Raw genomic sequence first — 13,931 nt, 5'->3', positions numbered from 1 at the left:
AATATTTTCATTGATTTTTAGGATGGAAATTGTAGAGTTACTGTATAATGATGATATTAAGCACCATTAATTTAAAATGTGTGATGGGATTTTTTCCTGAAATGCCAGTTGTTACAAGCTCAGAGAAAGCATGGTATGACAGAAAGGTTTTGCCTTGAGAAATTTACATTTTAATGTAGGGCAACAAAGTACACAGAGATAGATATAAAGAGTAAAAATATTTTCAGCAAAATTAATCAATGTATCAAAAAAAATCTGATATTACATACAATGTTCCATATGCCTGGATATCTCCAACTCGGGAAAGGAGTTTGGGGAGAATGGGAGGGATCTTTTTATAAATCTTCATGAGGACAAGCTTGCTTTTTGTAATTTGTTAACATTCATTTAAAAATATTTATAGTTGTTCTTTCATTATTTGTATGTTCATCTCTTCCCTATTAGACCTGTGTATATGGTGCTTTAAGGGATGCAAAGATAAATAAGTCATTGTTTCTTAGTATCTCTCAAAGCACCATATACATAGTAGACACTTAAGAAATATTGAAAACTTATTTGGGAGTTCAAAATATATTAACAAAGATGTATCCCAAATAAATACATTGAATTGCTATTTCTCCCACACCGAAGCTGGGATCATATTGGTCAATCCAATCCTTTGACATGGTTTTGGAGAAATCTTTGATCATTGAACAGGTTGACAACTTGTATTCTAGAGACAAATCTTGAGGGGCCAAGGTTTCTGGCATTGTCAATGATTTATCTTTGGGTCACAGACCAGACTTCCCTTGCTCCTTAACCTAGCATAGAACTGTGAAAAAAGCCTTTAAATTTGTGGAACACTGTAAAGACAGAATGGCTTAACCCAGGGATATAGAAATACCTAAAGTAATTGCCTTCCAAGCTGGAAATACATCATAGAAAATGTCACCACAAATTCAAAGAGCTGGAGATGATGGATTACCCTTACACAAAGTTTTTGCCTTAAAGGACTGAAATCTAGATTTGTACTTTTTTATTTTACAAATATTTATTTAGGAACTAAATGAATTTGATTCAGTCAAAATATGTCATAAGCTTTGTGACTCAGTCTTTCATTCTGACAGGCGGCTAGATGGCTCAGTGGATAGAGTCAGAAAGTCAGGGGTCAGGAAGATCTGAGTTCAAATTTGGCTTCAGATATTTACTAGCTGTATGATCTTGAACAAGTCATTTAACCTCTGATTTTGCCTTAATCCACCAGAGAAGGAAATGGCAAGGTACTCTTTGTCAAGAAAACTTCATGGACATTATTGGCATGCTCTGATTTATAAGATCATGAAGATTCAAATATAACTTAAGGACAATAATCTTGAGGCAAAATAGTAGCCAACAAAATTCTTTGAATGGGCTCTCTTCTATTACTAAAAAAATTTTGGTGAAATATTTTCATTGGTTTGTGGGTAGAAATTATAAAGATATTGTATATGATGATGTTGGGCACCATTAATTTAAAATATGTAATGGGATTTTTCCTGATATGCCAGTTGTTACAAGTTTGGAGAAAGCATGGTATGAGAGAAAAGTTTTGCCTTGAGAAACTGACATTTTAATACAGGGCAACAAAATACATAAAGGTAAACATAAAGAAGAGTAAAAGAAAATTAAGCAAAATTATAAAACCTATGCTGTTGTAGTTCAGTTGTGTCCAACTTTTCATGACTCATTTGAGGTTTCCTTGGCAAAGATATTAGAGTGATTTGTCATTTCCTTCTCTAGCTTATTTTACAAATGAGGAAACTGAGGTAAACAGGGTTAAGGGACTTGCACAGTGTCACACAACTAATTAAGTGTCTGAGGTCAGATTCTAATTCATGTCCTCTTGACTCTAAGCCTGGTGATATATCTACTGCACTACCTCCAACCCATATAACTCTATAACCCAACTTTATAACATTCCTCTTTAGGGGTTCTATAATCCAACAAAATTAGATTCCTGACCTTATCTCATCCTTTCTCACCTCTGTGCATTTGTGTTCACTATGCCTCCTGGCTGAAATGGATTCCTATCACATTTTTGCTTGTCTAAAGATTTCTTTTCCTTTAAAGCCCTGCTCAGCTGCTACTTTGTCCATGAAGCCTTCCCTGATTCTTCCTGTAGGAAGTGTTTTTATTCCCCAATCTCACATTTTTCTGTCAAATCTTTTTTATGCACTTGCCATATTCTGACTTGTGTTATAATTTGTGCACATAACTTGTCTACTCTCACTTTTTATTTTTCCATCTCCAATGACTAGCACAATGCCTCCAAAATTATTTTATCATTATAAATCTGACAAGTAATAAAAAACATCAATATTTATATATAAAAAGAAAAGAAAAAGGAATTGAATGTGAAATCATGAATCTATTATGTAGGGCTTTTTTTTTTTGTTACCATATATAAATCCAACACACTGTTTTTGAAGCTGTCCTAATTATATGTTGCTCTCTGAATTTCCCTTTTTTTTTTGCATTAAAAAGTTTCATTGATGTTCTTTCCCCCCTCTTTTTTGTCATCACTATAATTAACCTCTTCTACCTCCCCTCAGAAAAGTCCTCTCAAAAAATAAGTATAGTCAAACAAAAAAAATCATATTACTCATATCTGAAGATTTATGCTACATTCTGCATTTCTAGTCTTTCACTTTTCTGCTAAAAGGCTAGAAGCGTGCTTTATTATTACTGTTCTCAAGCTGTGTCTAGTCATTCTGATTTCTTTCAAAGTTGTGGGGGCCTCCCCCCACAGTGTTGTGGTCACTGCATAAGTTGTTTTGGTTCTGCCCAATTTACTCTTCATCAATTCCTATAAGTCCTCCCAGGTTTTTCTGAATCTATCCCTTACATCATTTCTTATGGTGCAATAATATTCCTTTACATTTATAAACCATAATTTGTCCAGCCATTTCCCAAATGATGAGTACCTCTTGAGTTTCCTTTTTCTCAAAAAAACTACAACAAAAATGCTGCTTAGAATATTTTTGGATATATGAGGGGTTTTTTTTTAACCTCTTTTTTGATCTCTTTGAGGTTATCTAGTATATAGGCCTTTCTATCTTCCACTATCTCTCAAAGTCTGTTCAAGCTCATGATGTTCGTTATTTTTATGATACTTAACTATCCATCTCATTCTCTGCCTTCCTTTTTTCCTTTTGCCTTCAATCTTTCCCAACATCAGAGTCTTTTCCAGTGAGTTCTGGCTTCATATTATGTGGCCAAAGAATTTAAGCTTCAGTGTTTGTGTGACCTTCCAGTGAATAGCCTGAATTAATTTCTTTTAAGTATTGACTAATTTGATCTCCTTGCTGCCCAAGGACACTCAAAAATCTTCTCTAGCACTACAATGTGAAAGCATTGATTCTGCATCTATACAATGCTAGTAGAAAAGCCATAGCTTTGACTATATGATTTTTGTTAACAAGCTTTAGCCTATTTTTTAGTGTACTGTTCAGATTTACTTTACCTTTCCTTCCAAGGAGCAAGAGCATTTTAATTTCATTGCTGCACTTTCCATCTGCAGTGATCCTGAGCTCAAAAATATAAAATCTAACACTGCTTCCATTTCTTCTCCCTTTTTTTATCAGGAAGTGATGGAACCAGCTGTCAGGATCCTAGGGGTTTGTTTTTTTAATGTTAAGCTTCAGGCCAGTTTTTACACCCTCCTCTTTAACTCTCATCAAGAGGCCTCTTAATTTTTCTTCACTTTCTACCATCAGAATAGTAGCATCTGCATATCTGAGATTGATGAGATTTCTCCTGGCAACTTTAATTCCAACTTTTGATTCATTCAACCTGGCATATCACATGATGTGCTCTGTATATAAGTTAAGTAAATAAGGTGACAATATAAAGACTTGTTATACTCCTTTTCCAATCTTAAAACAAATCAGATGTTTCATGTTGTACCAGGGAATATTAATATGCTACAATAAATGATGTATGTGATGCATACAGAGAAGCATGGAAAGTTCTGCATGGACTGATACAGAATGATGTAAGCAGAGTCAAGAAAACATCATTCAAGATAACTACAACAATGCAAATGGAAAGAACAATACATACAAAAAAACTAAAATTGAATTACCAAAATTACTAAGATTAAGCATGACTTAAATGAAGAAATATGAGAGGACACCCACCCTCAACCTATCTCTTAATGGAGGTGGAAGGTCCACAAATATCACATACTCTGGATGTTTTGGGACTTTTTGTTTAATATATCAATTGATGTATTGATTTCCCCCACTTTTCCTTTTTTCTTTTATTTAATTTAAGGACGAGATGGAAATAATTTTATTTACTTACTTTTTATCTGAAAAGATAAAGTTCCACAGGAGATATATTGGTTACAATAAAGGTCAGCTTCATCTTGAATGTGGTTTTTTATTCAGAATGTCTGAATCCAGTCTGGGAATTTGATATTCTTCATTCAATTTAAGACTAACTGTATCAAAGTGATAATTTTCTTTTTTTATTCCCCTTCGTGGGAAAATTTACCAAAAAAGTCTCCATTTAAGACACTCTCTATGTTGGGTTTTTTAAAATCTTTAATCAAAAGATGATTTCCATTAGCTATTTTGCCTTTAAAAATACTATCTGTTATATAAGATGAGGAAGTGGGAGGGATGCTGGAGATAACTATGATATAAAAAAAAGAGAAGCCAGAAAGAAGTTTTTTTTTTTTTTTATTTCTATCTCTTTTATAGATTAAAAACTCACAATGGATAAGGGTTATGTAGATTGTCTTAACAGTAAGGCAAGCAGACTAGGGCCTAGAACAGTAGGTATTCAGTAAAACTTTGCTGAATTAATTGACGAGCACATATGGTTCTCCTTCCTTTCTCATATTCCACAAATGCTCCGTTTTTGCTCATCAAGCATGAAAATTTGGTTCTCTCTGGAACATTTGAAAGAAAACATTGAATCAAACTTGCTCAACTTTTCAGAAAGCATATCCTGGTGTTCTTGAAAGTCAAGGCCCTGGGGCCAGAGAGAAAACAAACAAACAAGATCTAAAAAGAAAAGGGCTTCAGCTCATTGATGTGACTTTGGGAGTTACTGGAAGGTATTTTTGTGGGGTAAAATTGAGTAAAAGTCCAACTATCCTACATTCACTCTTTCCCCTTAGGCTTTCATGAAGAGACAGTCACTAACTTGATAAGAGAAAAGAAAAAAAGCTCTCACATTTATGCAGCGTGTTACAAAGCACAAAGCCTTGTCTTCCTCACAACAATTCAAGGATACAGTATATTGAAGAACAAATAGATTTGATTTTGGAATCAGAAATGTTAATTCCGATTCTAGTTTTGCTATTCACTAGCTAAGCCATCTTGAACAAACCAATTAACCTCTTTTGAACCTCAGTTTACTTTATCTATAAAAAACACCATATTTTTCTCCTTTCCACACTGAGCGGTTGACACAATCTGGAAAAGCTGCATAAATTTTCTTGGACCTTCCTTCATACCAGAGAAGAAGTCTGGATTATTATGGAATTAAAAGATAAAATATGCTGATATTGTACAATACTATCCATATATTTTATGGATTTCTGTTTCCAAACTTTTCTTGTATCATCTTCTGGTCTTTGCATGTGGTTTCTGCAAAACCTCTCCAAAATTCCCATTTAATTTTTTTATGCCAAACCATGCTATATTGAAACCACAATGGGAAAAGTTAAAAATGTGGAAGGGATAACTGTAAATGATTTATATAAAAATAGTAGACGATTTCTAAGATACTTTTTAGCACCCAAAGTATCTATTTCTGTGCCTTTACACAGGCTCTCCTCAATATTTGAATTGTTCTTCTGCCTCACAGCCTCCTCTTTGAAATCCCTTTGTTGTTGTTGAGTCATTTTTTAATCATGTCCAACTCTTCCTGACCCCATTTGGGGTTTTTCTTAGAAAAGATATTTGAGTGGTTTTGCCATTTCCTTTTCCAGTTCATTTTACAGATGAGGAAACTAAGGTAAACAGAATTACTCACCCAGGGTCACACAGCTAGTAAAACATCTGAAGTAACATTTGAATCTTGTTGACTCCTGCCGCTTTACCCACTGTGCCACCTAGTTACCCTTGGAATTCCTAGTTATCTTCAAAACTTAGCTAAAACACCATTTTCTCCTGCAGCCTTTTCTGATTCCCCTTCCAGTTGCCAAAGCCTCCTTCAACCACCCCCAAATTACCTTGTAGCTATCTTTATTTATTTATATGAATGCGTCTCCCTCTTTAAAATATAAATTCCTGAAATTCAGGGAACATATTTTTGTATTTCTAGTGTCTCACACAATTCTTATTATATAATAGGAACTTAATTAATGTTCACAGATTGATCATTTTAAAACTTTATTTATTTAGCATCTTGATTTTTTTTTTTTTTATCTATTTTGCAGATGAGGAAAATGAGGCTCAGAGAAGTTGAAGGCCTTTTTAGAGTCAGAGTCAGGACTAAAAGACATGTCTTCTGACTCCAAACTCAGGGCCCTCGCTCTCCAGTCTTCCTGGCTACCTTGGCTCTAGTCTCTCACACATGGCACTTCTAACTAAAAGTTCCCTTCCTGGCTTCAGAAGGATCCTAGACCTTTCCCACTGCTATTCAAATTAGCATAACAGGGTCACTGAAGGTCGCCTGTATTTCTGGGACATTATTTTTTCACCAACACACAAAGTAAGTGCCCTGCATCATTTTGTATTTTTACTGGCTTAGCCTTAATGATAAAAACCATTTCCACAGATGTTTCTGGCTAAGATTTCAGCAGGGTGGAGTGACCTTAATGCAAGTCCAGAAAATTCATAAAATTACAGAATTTTATAACTTGAAGGGACCTCAGAGACCTTGTAGTCCAAGATTTCTTAACTTTTTTTTTTTTTTTTTTTGCATCATGGACCTGTCTGGAATCTTTTAAAGACTCTGGACCCCTTCTCGGAAACAAGTTTTTAAATAGTTGAAGGAAATACTCAATTTCAGAAGCCAGTGAAAATAAAGTACATTTTCCTAAATAAGTTAATACATCTGCTAAAATATATCTATGGATCTCCAAGATTGTTACTTTTATTTTCTTATATTTTCTTTATATTCAATAGAACAAAGAGCAACATCTGTTGGTAAAGTAGACATATTCTTATTGTTAAAGGTTAACTTAACCTTCATCCCCCCACTTTACAAATAAGGAAAGAAAGAATAAGTGGTTTGCTAAAGTTCACATAGAACTGACCAGTGACAGATCCAGGCCTCTTGATTTCTAGGTCTAGCGCCTTTCCTACTATCCTGTAATTTTAGCACACTAGGCAAATATCCAGGAGTCACAGCTACTGCTGTCTTCCCACTAAAAGTACCAAAAAAAAAAAAAAAAAAAAAAAAAAAAAAAAAAGGAAAAAAAATCCCACAGACTTCTCTTTTCAGAATTCTGGGCAAATACTCCATTACCTTTGCCATTTTTATAGTGTTTTTAAGGTTTTCCCATTACTTTCTTCATAACAATTCTGTGAGTTAGATCTTATAAATATATATGATCCCGTGTTTGAGGTGCCTTAGGTCACTTAGTGTCAAAACATAGCAAGAGCTGGCTTTTGTACACAGGTCCTCTTACTTTAAATACCTTCTCCATCAATTCGAGCTACATCCCAAAGCAATGAAGACAACAAAGAATTACTATAGTTCCAGGATGCAAAAAAAGAGATGTCTGGATATTTAGTACTTGGCATGAAATCATGAAGACCCAGTTCAAATCCTTCCTCAGGAATTTACTAGCTATGTGACCCTGAACAAGTTACTTCACCTTGGTCTGCCTCAATTTCCTCAACTAAAAAATGAGGATAATAGCTACCTCTCAGGACTGTTGTAAAGATCAAATGGAATAATATTTGTAAATTGCTTAGCACAGTGCCTGGCACATAGTAGGTACTTAATAAATACTTATTCCCTCTTTTTAGCCCTCTCTGATAGTGTATATTCCTGAAGTCCCAGTTTTTTAATGGAGCCACTTACATGTCTGTCCATCTTAAAACTGACCCTGCCCATTTGGTTTGAAAAATGAAAATTGCAGACATATTCATTTTTTAGCAGCAGAAAAGAAAGACATAAAACCACATAAATATCATGTAAAGTGATCTTTTTTCCTAAGTGTATGTTTATTGTGCATAAAAAGGTGGATTTAATTACAAATGGCTGGAAGTTTCCTAACAGCCCAGTATTTTATTTTATTTTATTTTTTTCTTTTCAAAAATTAAGGTCTGGCCTAAACTTTTGGGTTGCACTTTGAGTCTTCTAAGCATTTCCTTGGAAAGATGTTGCACTTGGTCCCAGGCAAAAAGTCAAAATCAACATTCCAAAAACATAGCCTGTATCATTTCCAGGACTGCAGCATCGAGGTATATTTAGGGGGAACTCAGCAAAACTAACTCCTCTGCTATTTGAGTTGTTACATGAAGCTAGACTTCAGAGGAGGAAGTTTGTATTTCAAATGGTGTTTTTAACTACATGTGGTCAAGAGAATAACTTATTAGACTACCACGCTATTCCCTACATCTTCACTGCCCTCCCCATGAGTAGTCTTAATGGCTTTATACTTAGATGCATGTGATTGCCTCTTTTAAAACAATAACTTGAAAATGGAATTTTTAAAGAATTAAATCCCAGATGTAGCTATGAATTAGAAGAACAAAGAATAGAAGGAAGAAAATAAACTACTAAAAATTTCAAAATTTTCCTTTTGGCTTAGTCTTCTATAAGTTTCTCTAGCATTTACTGAAAGCAAACAATTTCTAAAGTTTCGCTCATTTACTTTTAGCTATCTGGTGTCACATAGTGGTTGATAATATGCATTTTTGCAGCTATAGGATTTCCTTAAGTCACAAGCTGGTCTCTGTGTTACCCAAGGAAAACCATCTAAAGCCAAGGATGAGAGTCTGGACCAGATGCTAGGAAAGCACAACACTAAGAATGCACTTGGCCAAATAGAAATTCAATTGTTCTAAGTGGGGATACATACCCACAATCTTTGTGGCATGATAAAGTTTGAATCTGAGGGGGGAAAATCATGTCCATGTTTTCTGGTCAATTGCCTTTGTTGCAGCTGTTCTGTTTTCCAAACGCTTCATTTAATTTTCTGAGGAGCTGTGCACGGGCATTCAGAGTTCTGTCTCAAGTATGTCTCCTAGCATTGAAATGTGAATTTCTAAAGAGCATGTGGGTTTGTTTTGGGCAGCTGCAGGCACATGAAGGGCACAGAATCAATGGGAAATAACAACCAATTCCAGAGTCCAAATAGAATGTGCTTGCTTGTGTGTGGAATGTATTATTTTGTGCCAATGTGCACAATTAGCAATGTTACTGAAGAATGACTGACTACAAACTGCTTGCTGGAAGTATTTATTGTGCAGAACACATGAAAAGTGGGACAGGGTAAGTAAGCAATGATTACAAATGTTGTTTGCAGAATTGGTCTTCACAGTTTTTCAGATCTCCAAGGAGATGAGTTAATTAAGCATAAAAAACAGAAGGAAAGAATATGACTCTAGACAAAGTGGACTAAATAGCAATGATTTTAAGAGTAAAGACTAGTTGTAATCGAAAGATCACTGGATTAGGAATCAGAGTTTTTGAACTGGGATACAATTCCAGCTCTGTCACTAAATCTGGACAAGTCACTCCCCTTTCCGAGTCTCAATTAGGGAGTTTAGCAGCATGCAAAAGAAACTAGCTTTGGAGTCAGAGGGTCTGGTTCCAAATCAGCTTTTGATCTTTAAAACTACCTCTATGACCCTGGACAAGTCAATTAATTGATGTGGGCCATCATCTTCATCTTCTTTCTTCTCCTCTCATCAGAACCTTGGACTGTGCCCAGAAATACCCTGATGAGTAATCACTTTCACCCTATATTGATTGCCCTGAACTGGACCTCCAAATCTCTTCTCTGACATGCTCCAAAATGAGCATACCAATCACCTCTCTTTCGAGGTCTCTTTAATGTCTTATCTTTCCTTCTTATAGTGGAAGCTCCCCAATGGTAAGAATTTCCTTGCTCTCTTGTATTTGTGATCCTTTGTGCTTAGCACGGTGCCTGGCACATAGTGCTCCATAAATACTTTTTCATTCTATTTACTAATTTGTAAAATAAAGAGGGTTGGCCTAGATGGCATCTGAGATTCTGACTACATCTGTGATTTAAGGGAGTATAGGGAACAGGAGAGATGTAGAGGATCTCTAAAGTCTTTTCTAACTCTAGCAAACCAAGAATTTAAACATATTTAAATTCGATTTAACTTGATCCAGCAATGAACTATGAGATTGACTTGGTTAATTTCAGTCCAAGGTCAATTCATTATTTTTCTATTATGAAATAAGAATTGCTCTCAGAGTCACCTTGGGATATTTCATGCTTTTTTATCTCAATAAATCTCTCTGCAAGAAGACTTTGGATTAGAGATATAGGACCATTTAAATGGATAAGAGCACTTTCATTTGGATGTTGTCAATAAAACATTGGACTTAGTCTTTTTTCTAGAGAAAACTTTTAAAAATCAAAAACATTTAAAAAGTAATAATTGACCTTCATTCAGTATAATCGGGATTTGATATCTATGCCTTGTAATTAAAATCTCAGACATGAATGCTCATTGGTTTTGCTCTCATTAATTCAAAATTTGTGATAAATTTGATAAGTGGCACTGTAAAGAAGGAGATGAAGTTTACCTTATTTTAACTTACTATCTGTGAAGAAAGGCCTACCTAAACAAATTAATGATAAAGTCCTAAGTAAATTATTTAACCTATATAACCAAATTACTTTCAAAGATTTACTTGCAGAATGGAAATGGATTGGTTACAAAAGAGATTTGTCTATTCACTAATGCAATACCCAAGTAATAATTTATTGGCAGACAGCTGGAGCTATTCTATGTCCTTGAAGAATTTTTAAAAACACATTTCTTTGAATGAGACATTCTATAATTTAGGCAGGCCTTCCCCTTAATTAGTCTGAATGGGTGCATTTTTTTTCCCTGAAGTATTTTCCAAATGTTGATAGTTTTACAATCTGAGTACAATTAACTCTTCATCCACTTACTTGCTTTTCCTTTGTTGAATCGCTTAGACCATTGCATTAGGCAATGATATATCTCATTGCAGAAGCACTGTAATTAATATTCCAGGGCTTGCTGCAGTCAACATAATATCATCTGCAAATAGGTTCACCTGGAGAATCTTACCATCTGTATGAAATCCCTTTTTCATTGAGGCTTTACACAAAACATCCAATAGGACACTGGCTAGAATGCTCTCTGCTGGGTAAGAAGAACTAGAACTATGATTTCATTGATACAGGAAACTTCTTGGTGAGGAAACTCTTTCCACCAACACAGAGTGGCACCTTCTCTGCAACAGTAATCTTATAGCATTAGCTAGGGCACTAAGAAGTTAAGTGACTTGCCCAGGATCACACTACCAATATGTGCCAGAGGTAAGACTTAAACCCAAATTTTCCCTGCTAGGTTTTAAGTCCATTCAAATGCTTTATTTTGTTTTGGTACTCAGAAAAGTTTTAAAGTATAGTTATCCCTTCTACATCCTGACTTTCCCCATTGCAATTTCAATACATTGCAGGTTGGTATAAAAATTAAATAAAAATTTGGGGGAATCTTTGCAGAAGCTGCAGATGACACTCAGAGACCAATAGGTGACATTAACAAAAATACTTATCCCAAATTTTACAATATGGTACTGTAAACATCCCATAAAATAAAAAGAAAAAGAAAACATTCAGATCTTCTCTGGTACAGAGGGAGAAAAAATGTATGTGGATTTTCCATATCTTGGGGGCACCATATATCTAACTCCTGTGATATAGAAAGGATAACTGTATTCAAAGAATCAGAGACAGGCCCCTAATGTGACAATTGGATCTTCTATGAAAGAACATGAATAAGTTATCTTCTTTGCTAGGAGAAAGAGTACTAATCAGAGGCCGACTTAAATTCAGAATGTTCAATAATATATCAGATCTAAGGCAGTAATCCTCTGAGACATACTAGATATGTAACTCTGAGGGGAGCTCTTCAAACTTCATCCTGGACAGTAACAGGCATTGAGTGAGAATTAAGCTCCATGTTCTGTTCCTATTATTGTTTTTTCTAAGCACCTACATCTAAGAAAAGCCAAATTACATTAAGAATGGGAACTGAGTCTTAAAATTTTTGAGTAAGTACTCTATGCATTCTGAAGCATAGAAAAAGTCAACTCACTTGAGTATAAGTCAAAGGGAGTCTGAAGGGCAGTAAGACAGATGAAATATCCCTCTTTCCATCTCTCCTGACAGAACCCCTGGTCAAGTCTATATTCCTAGGTTCCTTATGTTATAATAATTTATGGAATGCTTTTTATAACAAACCAAAACTATTAGCCAAAAAACTTGAATTTAATCTCCTCTCCTTCTAAGTTCAACCCACATATCTTATTTAAAAGAATCAAAGACACGTTATTTTGTCTCAGCTGCGGTCTAAGTCTGGTGACAAACAATTGATTAGCTAAAGAAAAAATGATGCTGAATATGAAGATACTGAAAAATGAGGCATCCCTGCCTGAATGGAACCAAAAAGAACAATGGAGACCAAAAGTTGATAAAATTTAGAAATGTGTGGATTTAGATTATAAATTCGCTAAAGATTTAATTTGTCATACAAACAAAGCACACATTAGTTGGGCATAATGAGCATTATGACAGAATAAAGTATGAATCAGACAATGTCCTCCCACAAAACCCAATCACCTCAAATATCACTGCAATCATAAGATAATAGAATGTAGGTCTAAAAAAGTATCTTAGACAGTCATTTATGAATTATTAAAACTCGAAGGAAATTTAGATCATTTCTAGTATAGTCTTATCTTACAGATGAAGAAACTGAGATTTATAAAAAGGAAGTGACTCACCTTTCATAGGAAGAGAGAGAGATCTAAACTACCACAGTGTTTTTTTATATTTTTATAGCACTTTAACATTTATAAAGTATTTCTTCAGAACAACCTTATGAGGTAGGCAATATGAGCAGCATTACACCTGTTTTACAGTTGAGGAACTGAGGCTAAGAGGGATGAAATTAATTGACCAAGATCCTATATCTATCTAGTAAGTGTCAGAGTTAGGATTCAAACTCAAGTCTTCCAGCTGCAAAAACAATACTATACTTTCATGAAATACAGTTGGAACATTTATTCAATAATGAGATATATTGAGGATTTTGGAATTTTTTTATTGTTTATAGATATAAGAATTACTGTATACAGAATGTAATTTTTTTAAAATAAAGGAAAGATAGAGGCCAATAAATATAAAATAAATATCTTAAAGTTTCTAAAAATTCGAATTTCTTGAATGTACAAGTACCATATCCTTGAGTTATTAAGGACAATTTTCAATAGCAAGGGCACATGTTTATTAAGCACTTACTATGTTTTAGGTACTGTGCTTAAGTGCTGGATATTCAAATACAAAAAAAATGAAACAATCTCTGCTCTAAAGAAGCATCATAGAAGATCATCTCAGTGATGCTAGAGTAGAAAACACTGTTCCATCATTAGAATGATATCATGTATATTATGTATATGGGATAATATTTTTTTTATCATACCCTGGTTAATATTCTGTGGTTCAAATATCCTGCAGCTCAATAGGAAAGAGACCACAGGATACATTTAGATCTGATTTTATGATGAAAAATAATTAATGCATGGACCAGCTGGCTACTTTGTCCTGCTTCAGGCTCCCATTCCTCAGTACATGTTTTTTTCTTTCCTAATAGATGTATACCATCTCCATTTGGATATTTTAGTAGTTGTTGATTCCTTTGAAGATCCAAGGGAATTGTTTCTGGGATACCATGACCTTTCCCTGGCCATCTTCCACCCTTCCATTC

Source organism: Sarcophilus harrisii, chromosome 2 (assembly GCF_902635505.1).
Source record: "Sarcophilus harrisii chromosome 2, mSarHar1.11, whole genome shotgun sequence".
In the NCBI taxonomy this organism is placed as follows: domain Eukaryota; kingdom Metazoa; phylum Chordata; class Mammalia; order Dasyuromorphia; family Dasyuridae; genus Sarcophilus; species Sarcophilus harrisii.
Note: the sequence above shows the minus strand (reverse complement) of the source record.